Genomic DNA, 14,466 nt, shown 5'->3' on the forward strand with positions numbered 1-14,466 from the left:
AGTTTATTTATTTTAGATGAACAAATCTGATACTTGGATTAATGTGATTTGCTAATCACTGTAAAATATCTGTAATGTACAGCATAAGTGCATATTGGTGTATTGGGGGGGATATAGAATCTGCAAATCTTTTTTTGTGATTGATGGCGTATGAGATGCTTTAAACTTCATGTTTATACATCTGTCCTTATTTAAAAAAAATAATCATAGAAATAGGGCATAGCTATTTTAAAGTAAGATTTTGGCCACCGAAATCATTCTAGGCTACATTAACTATTATTATATACAGTAGTAGGTTTTTGTTTTAGGTATAAATATAATGTATTATTGCTTTCTAATAACATTTATGTCAAAATCTCCATGAGTAATTAGATTGACTCTTAAAAAGGGAACCGGATGCCTGGTGGATACAAACTGGTGCACTAGAGTAGCTTAATGGTACTCCGCTGTCCATTACAGAGGTCTGTCTTTGACAGGTCTGTAATAAAGTAGCCATTTTAGCAATTATATTTTAATGATATTATTTTAAAGTGCATGTACATACTCCAGCACACTTTATATTTTAATAACAGATTTTATACTAAACTGGAGTCATGCAGAAAGTGTGACATTTATTCTTATGCTTGGCATGCCATACCATGATATTATAGGGTTGCTGGTGTAGAAGGCTTCTTCTGTTGGAATAAAATAGGATTAAAGAGAAAACCTTAGAGATGTTATCTATACCCCTTCTTCATACAATATGTAAGGTGTATGTCAAATAGTGTGTTATCAATTCTTGTGCTCATTTCCTTAACAAGTAAACCTCACTTCTACAATGGCAATATCCATTGCATATATCAGGAACCTGAGTCATTCCAGTGACCACTAACACCCCAGTATCCCTTTTCCATACATTGGGCCTAATTCAGGCCTAATCACAAAGCACATTTTTCTCCAATTTACATAAGTAAGATGTAACATGGGCAGAGAGAGTTAGATTTTGGTGAGTTATTTTGTTTCAGTGCAGGCTAAATACTGGCTGCTCTATTTTACACTGCAATTTAGATTTCAGTTTGAACACACTGGACCCAAATGTAACTCTCTCAGCACATATTACATGTCTTTTCCAAATTAAGGTTCTTTGTAATCAGGTCTGATTTAGGCCCATAGATCCTGTGTCCTGTGGTGTCTGTAGGTGTGCACAGTTTGTTTTTCTGAAGACTGCTGATGGGTACACATGCATATTTAGATACTAGCGCAAAACAATCTGTAGTATTCTTTAACATTTTAACGTTTCTGAGCTATTGTGATAAATGAATTGAAACTTTTAGAATATATAGTACAGTATATCGTAATTTTTTTGTTATCTGATACTGTTTCAAGGCTACTAATAACATTTTGAGAGTCCCAAAACATATAAACAAATATGTAAAACCTACTGTATCATATTAACAAAATTGGACAACTTAGAGCAGTGATGGACTACAAGTGGCATTAACACCACATGTAGCACCTGCAGACCCAGGTATTACTTTCGGTGTGCCTGCTGGGCTGTTTTCCAGCATTGAGTTGATGGATTTGTTTGTTAGAGCTTGTAACACTTGTTTGTCTGACATTACAATGCCTGATGATAAGTTTTTGCAGATGGACTATTGCTTTGATTTAAAAATAAAGTTGGTATCATGTATTACTATGGCCTTTTGATGCTGAGGGGGCAGCAATGCCCCTGTGCTGTATCAGGTTGCTGATCCAGCCATCAATAATCTCACTAATATGTCTTTACTGTTCCAAGCAGCAACATGTTTTCCTCTTATAGAACATATCTGCCATTATCACATACTGCTACAAAAATAAAAACCACACCTTGGGCCAGATGCACTAAGATTAAAAAGTTATAAAATGGAGAGTGACAAACAGCCAGTCAATCAGCTCCTATCTGCCATGTCACAGACTGTGTTTGAAAAACGTCAGGTAGGAGTTGATTGGCTGGCTGTTTATCACTCTCCATTTTATCACTTTTGATTCTTAGTGCATCTGACCCTTTGCAAAGTAAAAAAGCAGTTTGGAAGAGAAAAATGTGAATAATGCACTTGCAATATGTTATTTTAAATTGTGTTGTAATTCTAATATTACAATGACAAAATGATTTCCTACTTTGTGAATCCTTCAGTAAATGGGGGCTGAGTCCTAGAAGCCTTGTTTCAGTGTTGAAGCTCAGTAACAAGGCTGTTGCTGTTTCTGATTGGTTCAGGGTTGGAGTTAGGACCGTTCTGTACAGTAATCATGTGATTACCCTTCTTTAGGCCAGTGCCAGGAGTTGAGTACTCAGTAAGTGTCTAGCTGTTATCACAGCAGTAAGCTCTGGGATGCATCAAACAAGAGACACTTGCTTCTTTCAACAGGACATATTAAACTAGCAAGACAATAGTATATAGTCAGTCTCTTTCAGTGAAAGCCTGTCTCTGGCCTTAACACCAGCCTGTCTCATTGGTTCAAAGCATCCTTCTTCGCGGATAGATATTTGTCACGAGACAGAGTACACATAATTGGATTCTTGTCTCAGGGTATATGACTAATATTCACCTTGGAGTCTCCCTGGACAAGTTTATACCACTTGGAAGATGTGTCCTCCCTCCATGAATGTAATTTTTTAATGACAGTGTAATGGATGGAGAGTTCTATAATTAGACAATTGCCTACTATTTACAGTGGCTATGTCTTTGTGGTGCCAGTCTCATTACACATCTTTAAAAACATTTGGTGACATCTCTTTGGGTTGCAGTGTTTGGAAATCTCTTCTATCTCTTGCTGGCAAATATGTACAATGCAAGAAATCAGCTCCAAAGCTGTCAGTCATATTTTATATATGTACCAATCCCTCCTTCAGAAGGGTGCCAGCAGCCATACTGTACTCATTACTTTCATTCTGGATTTCCCTGCCTTGTTCTCTCTTGTCAGTCCTGTCTATGCTAAAACTATTTCAGAGACTGTTCAGTTATAATGTGTGACAGACAGTCATGAGATCCTCTGTACTTTGAAGCAGTATTCAGAAGGAATGGGCCATTTGGGTTTGAAAGTCTCTTTGCCCTTGACAGGCAGTTGCTGATCCTGCATGTAGCAGTAGATCTTAACCCTGTGATCCCAGATTAACTCCAAACACTGCATGACATCTGCGAAGGTTAAGAAGGTAAAGGACTAATAACATATATGTTCTATCTCTGCATAATTATTAACCATGCTGCATACATAGATAAACATAATTAGTCAGTCTATAATAATGTCAAAATGTTGCATGAAATTCATCACACCTAGAGAGAATCTTATCAATAACAAAGGCATGATATATACTGTATACAGAGGGAGAGGGAAAGTGAGAGAGAGAGAGAGAATCACATAACTGATCAAGAAGAGATCACTGGGAGTAATAGTGAGCTGCCCAAAGATAGCAGCCCTGAGTGGAAGGTGTTACCTTAGCTCTTCGCCTTGCCTAGTCTACCCCCCCCCCCCCCCCACAAACAATAAAACTATTCACCATAGAAAAAACTCACTTTATTCTGCTCCCATCATTATTTAATAGCAGTACTATCTCCAGCAGTAAAGCTTTAATTTATGAAACAAAGTAATACAAAACAGATTTAAAAGACAAGATAAGAGAAATGAAGGTTTGTGTGCAGGTTCTGTGCCAGAGTCTGTTGCACATGTGCCAGTGTCCTGGGACATGACACCTGCATCATGTTTCTGGTGAATTCTCTATTACACATGCACAAATCACCAGGAAAATGGCCACCGCCAGCGCCCAGTTTTCTTTGTGATTTCTGCTACTCTGCAGTGCTGGCTGACAGGTGACTCCTTAGAGGTAAGTATAATTATATTCTCATGAGCCTAACATACTGTACACAATGGGCTGAAAAATGTACATTTAAGAGAGAGTTAACACATGTCAATAAGCATGGAATGCAAAATCACTGAATAAAATGAAACTATGGGCCTGATTCAGACCTGATCGCCGGGCTGCGAATTCCCACAACGGGCGATTATCTATACACTGCGCACGTGCACTATTCACAGTATGCATGTGTGAGGCCCTCCTGCGACACACTCCTGCAACTAGTTCTGTTTGCTGGCCATTCGCAGGTGATAAACAGGGAGTCGGGGGTGGAAACTGACAGTTTTTGGCAGTGGGAAGAAAACCTTTGGGCATATTGCAAAAAAGTCTGAGTGTCGGGGGGAAAATACAGGCATGCCAAGCCGCACCAATCTTTATCACAGCATCTATAGACACTAAAAGTGGGCATCTTCTCGGTCCTTCCACAGTCATACATAAAGATGTACACGAGGAAAGGGCTATGGTGTGGCATTTGCATCAATTTGCTGATGGACAGTTTCCAAACTACACATATTCGTCTGTGTCCACCTCTGAATTAGGCCCCATAAACGCTCTTAATGGTGTTTAAAAATGTTCCAGAAGATGATTTTTGCAATGTGTTCTTTGCCTTAAACTTACATAAAAACTATATTTTGAGTTATGGGGTAGAAATTTCAGGGTAGTATAATCAATGATAGATTATTTTCCTGAAGTACTAAATTGAAGTATACATCAAATGTACACATCTTAAACGGTGTCAGATGTCACAAATGCAGTATTTGCTGCAGGAATGTTTTGCATTCTTACATTAGTCAAAACTTTTTTCGCCCAGAATTTGTTACATTTATTTGAAGAAATGTAATTTTTGCCCTAATAATAAATACATTCGCATAGGACTACTGAAATGGTATAGCCAAGTCTATTTCCCATTTAAACACAATAGGACTGCTTCTGCAATTGGGACTAAAACTAAAAATTAAGTAACTGCACTTTGGCTAGACCATGCTGCACTATGGAAGGGGCGGATGTAAAATGTGCCCCCTGAGCCGCGCCGCAACACTCCCGCCCCCCCCCCCCCGCACCTGAGGCGCTCCGGCGCCTTGCACCGGCCCTGACAACAGCACTGTACATGGGGCAAACAATTAGACAGCACAAGGTTAAACAGTACAGTAACCAGCACACACTACAGTAAATAGTCAGGGTTGGACTGGCCCACATCAGTACATTTGATCTCCCCAGTGGATGCGCTGCTTGAGGGAACAACCCACTCCTCAAGGGATTAGGTTTGAGTAGATTTATTTAAATAAACTCTGCTAGACCAGCGGTTTTAAAATTGTGAGTCCTGACCCCACACAGGATCATGACTCCATGTCGCTGACTATCAGGCTAATGACTTCTCTGAGCTCTCAGTCAGAGATCCAAGGAGTCTGAGAAATTAGTTGAAATGTATGTTAACTAATCATCAATGAGTATTGAAGGAGCACATTAAAATACTGTATATATAAATATAATGTTCATACAATATAGACCAATACTAAAACATAATACCATTAAATGTTAAAGTGTTAAATAATACCAGCTGTTAATGTATGAAACTGTTATGAATTAATGTCAAGCACTGACTAATGTTCGGGGACCCAATGATGCAGTTATAGGTTAAGTTCAGAGGACAGGGCTGCCACTAGTAATGTTGGTGCCCGGGACTGACCCCCCCCCCCCTCGCGTGCACCGGCACCCCCACCCCTCGCAGGTGCCGGCACCCCCCCCCCCCTTCACACGCTGGTACCCCGCCCCCCAATTGATATTACTTACCAGCGGTGGCGGCGGCGCAGCATTTTCTCCCTCTGGGACTTGGGACTCGGGGGCTGCACAGTGCAGCCTACAGAGCGCCGAGCCCATCTGTATCCTAGGCTAGGTGCTCTGCAGGCACTGTGTATTGTGTGTGCCTGACCACCGGCGCCAGAAGGGGGAATATGTGTGGGTGTGGTGGGGGGGGGGTGCTGGGGCCCGGGACAGCTGTAACCCTGGCACCCCCCTGTCGGCGGCCCTGTCAGAGGATGAAAACCGCTGCACAAGTATCGTGGAGAAACACGTCAAGTTGGTCCCCCATACCGAGTTCAGTGTAATTATTTATTTATTTGGTACTTGTTTCCTAGCACGGCCACAATCACGGGCATCATGTGCCTTAACTTTAAGGCACACAATGCCCGCCATTTCCTCATAGGCTTCAATGTTAAAATATTTTAACATTGAAGCCTATGCGCGTCCGACGCGATGCACCCGATTTCTCCATAGGCTTCAATGTTAAAATATTTTAAATTGAAGCCTATGCGATGGACCCGATTTGTCCATAGGCTTCAATGTTAACCCCTTCACGACATTGCCTTTTAAGGTAATTTTTTTTTTTTTTTCCTCCTTGCGTTCAAATAAGCGTAACTTTTTAAATTTTCCGGCTATATAGACACATGAGGGCTTTTTTTTTGCGGGACAAGTTGTACTTTGTAATGGTACCATTTACTGTACCGTATAATATTCTGGGGAATCAGGAAATAATTCAATGTGGGGTAAAAAAAAAAAAAAACGCCATTGCACAATTTTGCGCTGGTTACGGTTTTTTTGGAGTTCATAGTTCGTTTAAAATGATGGGTTATCTTTATTCTATGGGTCGTTACGATTCTGGCGATACCAAACTTATATAGTTTTCGTTATGTTTTACCACTAAAAAAAAAAATCGCAACTTTTACGGTTTTTCTAATTTGCGTTGCGTCGCCATGTTCTGCGGCTTATAACTTTTTTATTTTTCCACCTACGGACCTGGGTGAGGGCTCATTTTTTGCGGGCTGAAGTGTACTTTTTAATTAATACCATTATGGGATATGGGCGACTTTCTGATCTTTTTTAGTTATTTTTTTTTGGGTACGCGATGCGACCAAAAAACGTAGTTTTGGCGTTGGGGATTATTTTCCGTTTACGCCTTTAACCGTGCGGGATAACTAATGTTATATTTTAATAGATCGGACTTTTAGGAACGCGGCGATACCAAATATGTTTATTTTTTTTATTTTTTATTTATTTTTATTTGGGAAATGGGGAAAGGGGGGTGATTTGAACTTTTAATATTTTTTTATTTTTTTTTATTTTTAAACTTTATTTTTTTTTTTTTTTTACTTTTACTACAAGGCCCCCTAGTGTACTTGACCACTAGGGGGCGCGATCGCCTGTACTAGGTTCAGCCATAGAGCTCTATGGCTGAACGTAGTGATTTTATGCACTTCCTATTACATCCTGCCTGAGGCAGGATGTAATAGGTATGCATACACGGCCAGCACAGGGGTCTACATTAGACCCCTGGCTACCATGGCAACCGATCGGCACCCTCCGATCTCGCTGCGGGGGGCCCCGATCGGCGCCGGAGGGGGGCGCCCCCCCTCCGATCAGCTATTTAAGCACTGCGGGCGCTTTGCCCGCGGTGCTTAAAGGGTTAAACGGCCACGATCGGCGAACTCGCCGCTCGTGGCCGTGAGAGCAGGGACCTGGCTGTAATATACAGCCATTACCTGCTCTCTTTCAAGCCAGCTCACTCCGTGAGCTGGCTTGATTCCCCCGCAACGGACATATGACGTATATATACGTCATATGTCGTGAAGGGGTTAAAATATTTTAACATTGAAAATGAGTGCATTTAACATAGGAAAAAATGGGAAATGGCCCAATATGGGCCATTTCTCATTGGGTATGGCCCCGGCATATGTGTGTAAAAAATAATGGCCCCCCATTGTGACCGCCACCCCCACGATTGACGCGAACCCGAAGCGTGGCGAGCGCAGCGAGCCCGCGAGGGGCGGCGGTGCACGTCCTCCGACCTTTTCATTCCCCTACTATCCACGTCGGCGTGGAGTTGAGAATATATAGTGTGGTGAGCGCAGCGAGCCACCGAGCCCGAAGCGTGGCGAGCGCAGCGAGCCCCGCGTGGGGACGTGGATACCTGTCAAGCCCACGAGGGGCGTCCCTCGTGGGCTTGACAGGTATCTGCGTCCGCTCGCCACGCTTCGGGCTCGGTGGCTCGCTACGCTCGCCACACTATGTATTCTCAACTCCACGCCGACGTGGATAGTAGGGGAATGAAAAGGTCGGAGGACGCGCACCGCCGCCGCTCGCCACGCTTCGGGTTCGCGTCAATCGTGGGGGTGGCGGCCACAATGGGGGGACATTATTTTTTACACACATGCCGGGGCCATACCCAATGAGAAATGGCCCATATTGGGCCATTTACCTTTTTTTTCTATGTTAAATGTACTCATTTTCAATGTTAAAATAATTTAACATTGAAGCCTATGGAGAAATCGGGTCCATCGCGTTGGCACACCATGGACGCGATGGACCTGATTTCTCCATAGGCTTCAATGTTAAATTATTTAAACATTGAAGCCTATGGAGAAATCGGGTACATCACGTCGGTCGCGTCGTGTGCGTTTTGGTATGCACCCGACGCGACTGATGCAATTTTTTTTCCGACACGACCACCACGATAGAAATCGTGGTGGCCATGCTAGGAAACAAGTACCATTTATTTATTTACATGCACATTTATTGCCACTACCATGTACCCTACCTCCCACCAGTAAGTCATTGGTGACAACTAACTTTAATTACACATGAGGGCTCAACAAGCCGGCTTCTAAGCTACACCATATTGTGGTGAGAGTATTACTGTATATCCCCACAGGGAGGTGGAACCTGGTTATTTCACCCATTGGAACTTAACCTATAACTGCATCATTTTGTGCAGAGTAGAGGACCCAATCTGGAGCCTAAAACACAACACAAATCTCCAAATGTCTTTGAAAAAATCCTGAATAACCCCATAATAAGATTCAAAACATTCCTTTCTCTCCCCAAAATCTTGTGGCTAGAATACAATGCAAACTTATAGTCTGGCAGCTAGTATACAAAGCAACCCCTTACCAGTCAATCAATATTTTTTTATCCATCCTCCGTCTCCTGACTCTAAGCAATAATGAAACATAGGAACTGACATCTGTGTAAAGCTGGAAAGTTCAATGATACTGATATATCATTTAGCCTCTTATTACACTATAAATAGTATTTTAAAAGATGTAAAATGTGACACTGCACTGGAACCATTATATTAGCAGTGATTTTAAATCAGACATATTAATAGATACTTTGCTTTCAATTAATTTACTAAGCATTACAAATGGTAATATTTCTCAATAAGAAGCAATTTTCACTTTACCCTCTGAACTGCTCTTATCCAGTAATATTTAATCATAATGTGTTTAAAAGGACGTTCTGCCGTTTTCTACTGGACTAGTAGTCATATGGATATAAAAGGCATCATATTAAATCCACATACTGTACACTTAAAATGGGTTAAATTTATGGATGCTCAGGACCTAGAGGTAGGGTTACCACCTAGTCCCTTTAATCCCGGACACATGTTAATTACACAGGTTCTGTGGCAGTTTAAAATCAGGTGAAGTGGAGTCTTGAAGTCAGCCAGCCACAGAACCTGTGTAATTAATATGTGTCCGGAATTAAAGGGACTAGGTGGTAACCCTACCTAGAGGGTCCCAGTGGGCTGAGGCAGGGCTATATAATACAGGTTGAGTATCCCGTATCCAAAATGCTCGGGACCAGGAGAATTTTGGATAACGGATTATTCCGTATTTCGGAATATTTTAATATTTCAATTATGTATTTTGAAGTATCTTGCATGTATGCTGTATAAACACATAAAATACACACAAATATATTTTATTACTACATAAAATACACACACAAATATTTTATTTGTTCAAAAAACAAGGTTTCAAAACATGAAACAAAATTTGTGTACTATCTCAGATACTGAATTTGAATGCCAAGCAATCATTTTCTTGCACATATATAGTGCCAGTTACATATCATTCCCTCAGTAGTGCTGTTACAGATGTCCCCAGTGAGTTTTTAGCAAAAAAAATATTTTTTATTCACTTTCTGGAATGTATGGTTTTCGGAATAATTCGGATAACGGATACTCGGATACGGGATACTCAACCTGTATAGTGTATTTTGAATTGTACCTAGTGTCATACAATGCTGTCTCCTCTCCAATGAGCAAGCAGTGGTACATTACACTGCTGGGAGAGACCTGGCTGATGCATGGCTGATGATGACTTGTGTCTTATTGCTGTGCGCACTCTTGGCATGGTGTATGACCTGTGACATGAAACGGTCCACCACAACCTCACCTTTGTAGCAGAGTTTGGCTGTTCCTCACCCAGTTTCCTACACAGCTGTTTCTGTTTCAGTTAATGACTTTCACTCTACATATGAAAACTATGATCATTATCACCTGTTTGATATAATTGGGTAATCATACACCTGACTATAATCCTACAAAGTCCCTGACTTTGTGCAAGTGTACCTGGATGAACTGAACCTGTTTTAAAGGCATAGGTTGGTCAACCCAAATATTGATTTATCTGCTGTCTATTAACTTTGCATTTTGTTAATTGATATAAATAAATGATTAATACCTCTACTTTTGAAGGATTTTTTTCACACTTGTATAACACATTTGCACAGTATTGTGTGTGTGTTTGTGTATGTGTATATGTGTATATATTTTAATAAATAAATAAATAAATAAATATATATATATATAGTGATCATTATCTGTTTTCCAGACTTTGGGAGCAAACAGATAATTGCTTCCATTCATAACCAGAGATACCATTAGGTGCAGTTTGGGAGGGTTGAGTGTAAACTGAAACATAAATTGCTGTGCAAGGAAAAAGCTGTCTGGCATTAGCAGTCTTCATGCAAATGCATCCTGTATTTACCCTGCATGCCCAAAATTACATTTGTTTGTAACCCATGCATTGCAACTAGGGATGCCAATCCCGGGGGAATTTTTTCAATCCCGGTAATCGGGATTGAAAAATGCTCAATCCCGGGATTCCCGGGATTGGCATCTCTAAGTCAGTTTAGGCCAAAAAACAATAAAATAAGAAGCCCAGTCCCAGTCCTTCCCCCCCGCTCCAGCCACCCCGCACATTCATTTACTTACACCAGCGGCCGGGAGCAGGGCAGACAGGAGCGGGAGGCGTCGGCGGCGGTAGCAGCAGCAGCAAAACCGACGGCTGATGCTGCCAGGTCCAGTCCAGCGGGCGGCCGACGCTGCCAGGTCCGGTCCAGCGGGCGGGCAGCAGAGCGGGCGGCCGACGCTGTCCAGGTCAGAGATGATTCTGGAGCAGGTATGGGCAATCCGACCTGCGCAGCGTGATGGTCAGAGGTCACGCTGCGCAGGTCGGACTGCCCATACCAGCTCCAGACTGCAGTCTGGGGATCAGGAACTCCTGGGTAGCGTCTGAGCACTCGCTCAGACGCTGCCCGGCATTAGATATGCGCATATAATCCCAAAATCCCGGGATTGGAAGATCCAATCCCGGGATTCAAATCCCGGCGTTTTTTAGGCCAAATCCCGGGATCCCGCCGATCCCGATCGCGGGATTGGCCACCCTAATTGCAACAATTGCAATGCAATTGGTGCACAGTTTCTTTACCATTTTCAAGAAGTTTGTGTACAAGCACATGTATCTATATTCACCCTTTTAAACTGAAGAACATCTCTCACTCCTTTGCCTAAAATAATAATAATAATAATATTTATATAGTGATCTTTCTACAACAGGACTCAAGGTGGTAAAAAATGGTGGCTTACCTTGTAACAGTAATGCATTTTTAAATAATGTCAAGACTCCCATAATAATAGGAAAGTATTTTTCAGTGGCATAACTAGGGCGCCGCTGCCCTAGCGGTGGCAGGGGGGAGCAGGTGTCAGCGGGGCGCAGGGTCATGGTGCTCATGGAGGCTGCAAGACAGAATTTTTTAGCGCAGGGGGAGCATCATTTCTAGTTATGCTGCTGGTATTTGTAATACATTTTCCACCTTCAGAAGACTTAAGTGTTAGATTATACAGTGCATGTTGTCAGCGTAGCCGGCGCCATGATAATACAGGAGGCAGCAGGGCGGTGTGGTTTATACTTACCCTCCTCCGGCCCGGGCACCGCGTCGATCCCCGCTAACTCCCCTGCGATCCACAGTGACTCCTCGGCAGTAGCATTCAGTCCTTCTGCTCCGGCACTCGCAGTGGACACTGTACGTAATTCAGCTTGGTGCCGCATCACATGGATTCCCTGCTCCCCCAGCGGCACTACGCTAATTGCGTACAGCGTTCGTGGCAAGTCCTGGAGCAGGGGGGCTGATTGCAACTGCTGGGGAGTCACTGCGGATCGCGGGGAGTCAGCGGGGATCAACGCGGTGCCCAGGCCAGAGAAGGGTAAGTATAGACCAGCCATTTTACCCCCACTATCCACGTCATACCCCCAGTATCCACGTCAGCATGAAATTGATATTATACAGTGTGGCGAGCGCAGTGAGCCACTGAGCCTGAAGCGTGGTGAGCGCAGTGAACCCCGCGAGGAGATGCGTATCCGCGCCCACTCGCTGTGCTCGCCACACTTTATAAAATCAACTCCACGCTGACGTGGATACTGGGGGTATGACGTGGATAGTAAGGATATTAAGCATTGTGTATTTTTAGGGCTCCAGAGCCACTTAAGTAGTTAACGTAGCTAGCATAGTGCTGTATTGGTATTCTCAATATGCCCCTAAATAAACTACGTAATGGGCGCCCTGATAATACACAAGTCCCAAATTTCCTTTTGCGTTTTCAGCCATGTATTTACAGTATGATTAAAGAACAGCATTACTGTGCACAAAAACAAATATTTCTACCAGAAATTATATAAATGTATGGCTAAAAGTACAGCTAGATAGAAAAAGAAACAGATATTGTAGTAGACAATTGACAAGTCCAAATATCTTCTTCGTCATCTGAAGCTGCAAAACCTCCTTGGTATACAAAGTCATCCACCAGTCAGAAATGGGTGGTTGAGTGAATTTATCAAGGCAAGTACAGATAGTGCAGCATGTCAGGTTTAGGTAATGTGTTTGTGTTAATAAATGTGAACTCTTCAAAATAAAGGACATTCAGTTATATGACATCATGTATTAATTTGATATTGTATAGTGGCTAAAGCAATTACCCTGACACCCTTCACTGACCCCAAATGCCGGCTCCTCAGTGATTGAGGCGTGCAGCTCCTGGCTCCTTTCACTGAAGAGGAACTAGCATGCAGGTAGTCTCCAGAGGAAGCCCTACATCTCTGGGAATGCCAGGCACTTCCCCAGAGTAATGGAAATGAGGGCATAACAAGATATTATGCCTCTCTAACTCAAGGTCGCACCCCCTGCACAAGGGGTTTATGTAGAACATTGGGTGTCAACAACCCCAGTGACATAATGTATTAATGTAAAGATCTTGGACCGCAAACTGCATATGACATTAAAAGGCTCCTTAATGAGAGACACAGTACACCACTAAAAGGATGCAATGGAAATTGAAGAGTCAGCATTTACTCAGTGCTGTTTTAAAGAGGCTTTTTTCAGCTTACTGCAGAATATACTGTACAAGCAATGCGCAATCTTTTAGTTTTGGAACCCGGGCCCCCCTTTATGTAGTCGTGTAGAGTCTGCATTAAGCCCTGAAACATTGTTTTATTCAGCATAACAAATATAACATACAAAGCACCACTAGAAGTAGAAATATCATGTGATCACTGACCAAAATTGGTTTTGTATTCAGCATGCATCTTCCCAGATGCAGATTTAGTCCTCATGGTGCCCTATGCAAGAAACAAATTTAGGGCCCCACTCCCTCTAAAAAGCCATAGAACTATTTTTGTTGCTGAATCGTGCTCCTTACATTATTGGTCATTATTCCAGCTTATAGTAATGATCCTTACACATTATGCCACACAACATAATGCCCTTTACAGAATATGCCAAAACATTGTAATGCCACTTACACATTATGCACCAAACTGTAATGCCCCTTACACATTATGCCGCACACCATGATGATCCTTTAACAATATGCCACACACAAACCAATGCCTCTTACACAGTATGCACAACAGCACAGCTTATCTTACACACTAAATACAGATGAAGGCACCTGTGGAACTAATACCTCTCAAAACATAAAATCAATGTTATGCTGTTTTAGGCTACTGCTCCATAGATAGAGGAGCTAACCCCTATCATAAAGTATACAATATACAGTACATACCAAAAAAAAAAAATACAAAGGAGTGTGTTTCAGGCAATTACTTTTACATTAATTTTATTCTAATCAATAGAAATTAGGTTAAATGAATATGAGGATTATGGTTAGACATTAGCTGTTAGGGTCAGGCTGTAGGGTTAGGGTTGGTGGTTGCAGTGTAAATGATTGCCACATTAAAAAAAACCAGGAGATTTCTTACCAAATCTCACACTTTCTGAATCTCTCATCCTATTAAATATCACCCATTATCTCCAAACTCCCATTATCAGTTGGAAGACCTGGGTACATACATCTCTGCATGAATGTTTACATGTACTAACCAATCCCCCCTATGTACTCAGCACCGCCACTGGTGTCTTATACATGGAGGTGCTTCAGCAGTACTGAAGAAATAGCAGCATGGTAGCAGAAGTGAAAGCTT

The 14,466-nt window shown here is 42.2% G+C and overlaps 1 protein-coding gene and 1 long non-coding RNA gene across 6 annotated transcripts in view; one reads left to right on the top strand and one right to left on the bottom strand.

Moving 5' to 3' along the window:
* RALY (RALY heterogeneous nuclear ribonucleoprotein) overlaps positions 1-14,466 on the top strand; it is a 155,979-nt gene that overhangs the window by 3,466 nt on the left and 138,047 nt on the right. The gene's annotated exons all lie outside the window — the stretch shown is intronic.
* On the bottom strand, positions 2,083-10,155 carry LOC146007111 (uncharacterized). The gene is made up of 2 exons (XR_014444240.1): positions 10,102-10,155; positions 2,083-3,152 (listed from the first exon to the last, which is right to left on the bottom strand). It is a non-coding gene; the product is annotated as an uncharacterized LOC146007111 (long non-coding RNA).

This window comes from Crinia signifera, chromosome 6 (genome assembly GCF_055691185.1).
Source record: "Crinia signifera chromosome 6, ASM5569118v1, whole genome shotgun sequence".
NCBI lineage: Eukaryota > Metazoa > Chordata > Amphibia > Anura > Myobatrachidae > Crinia > Crinia signifera.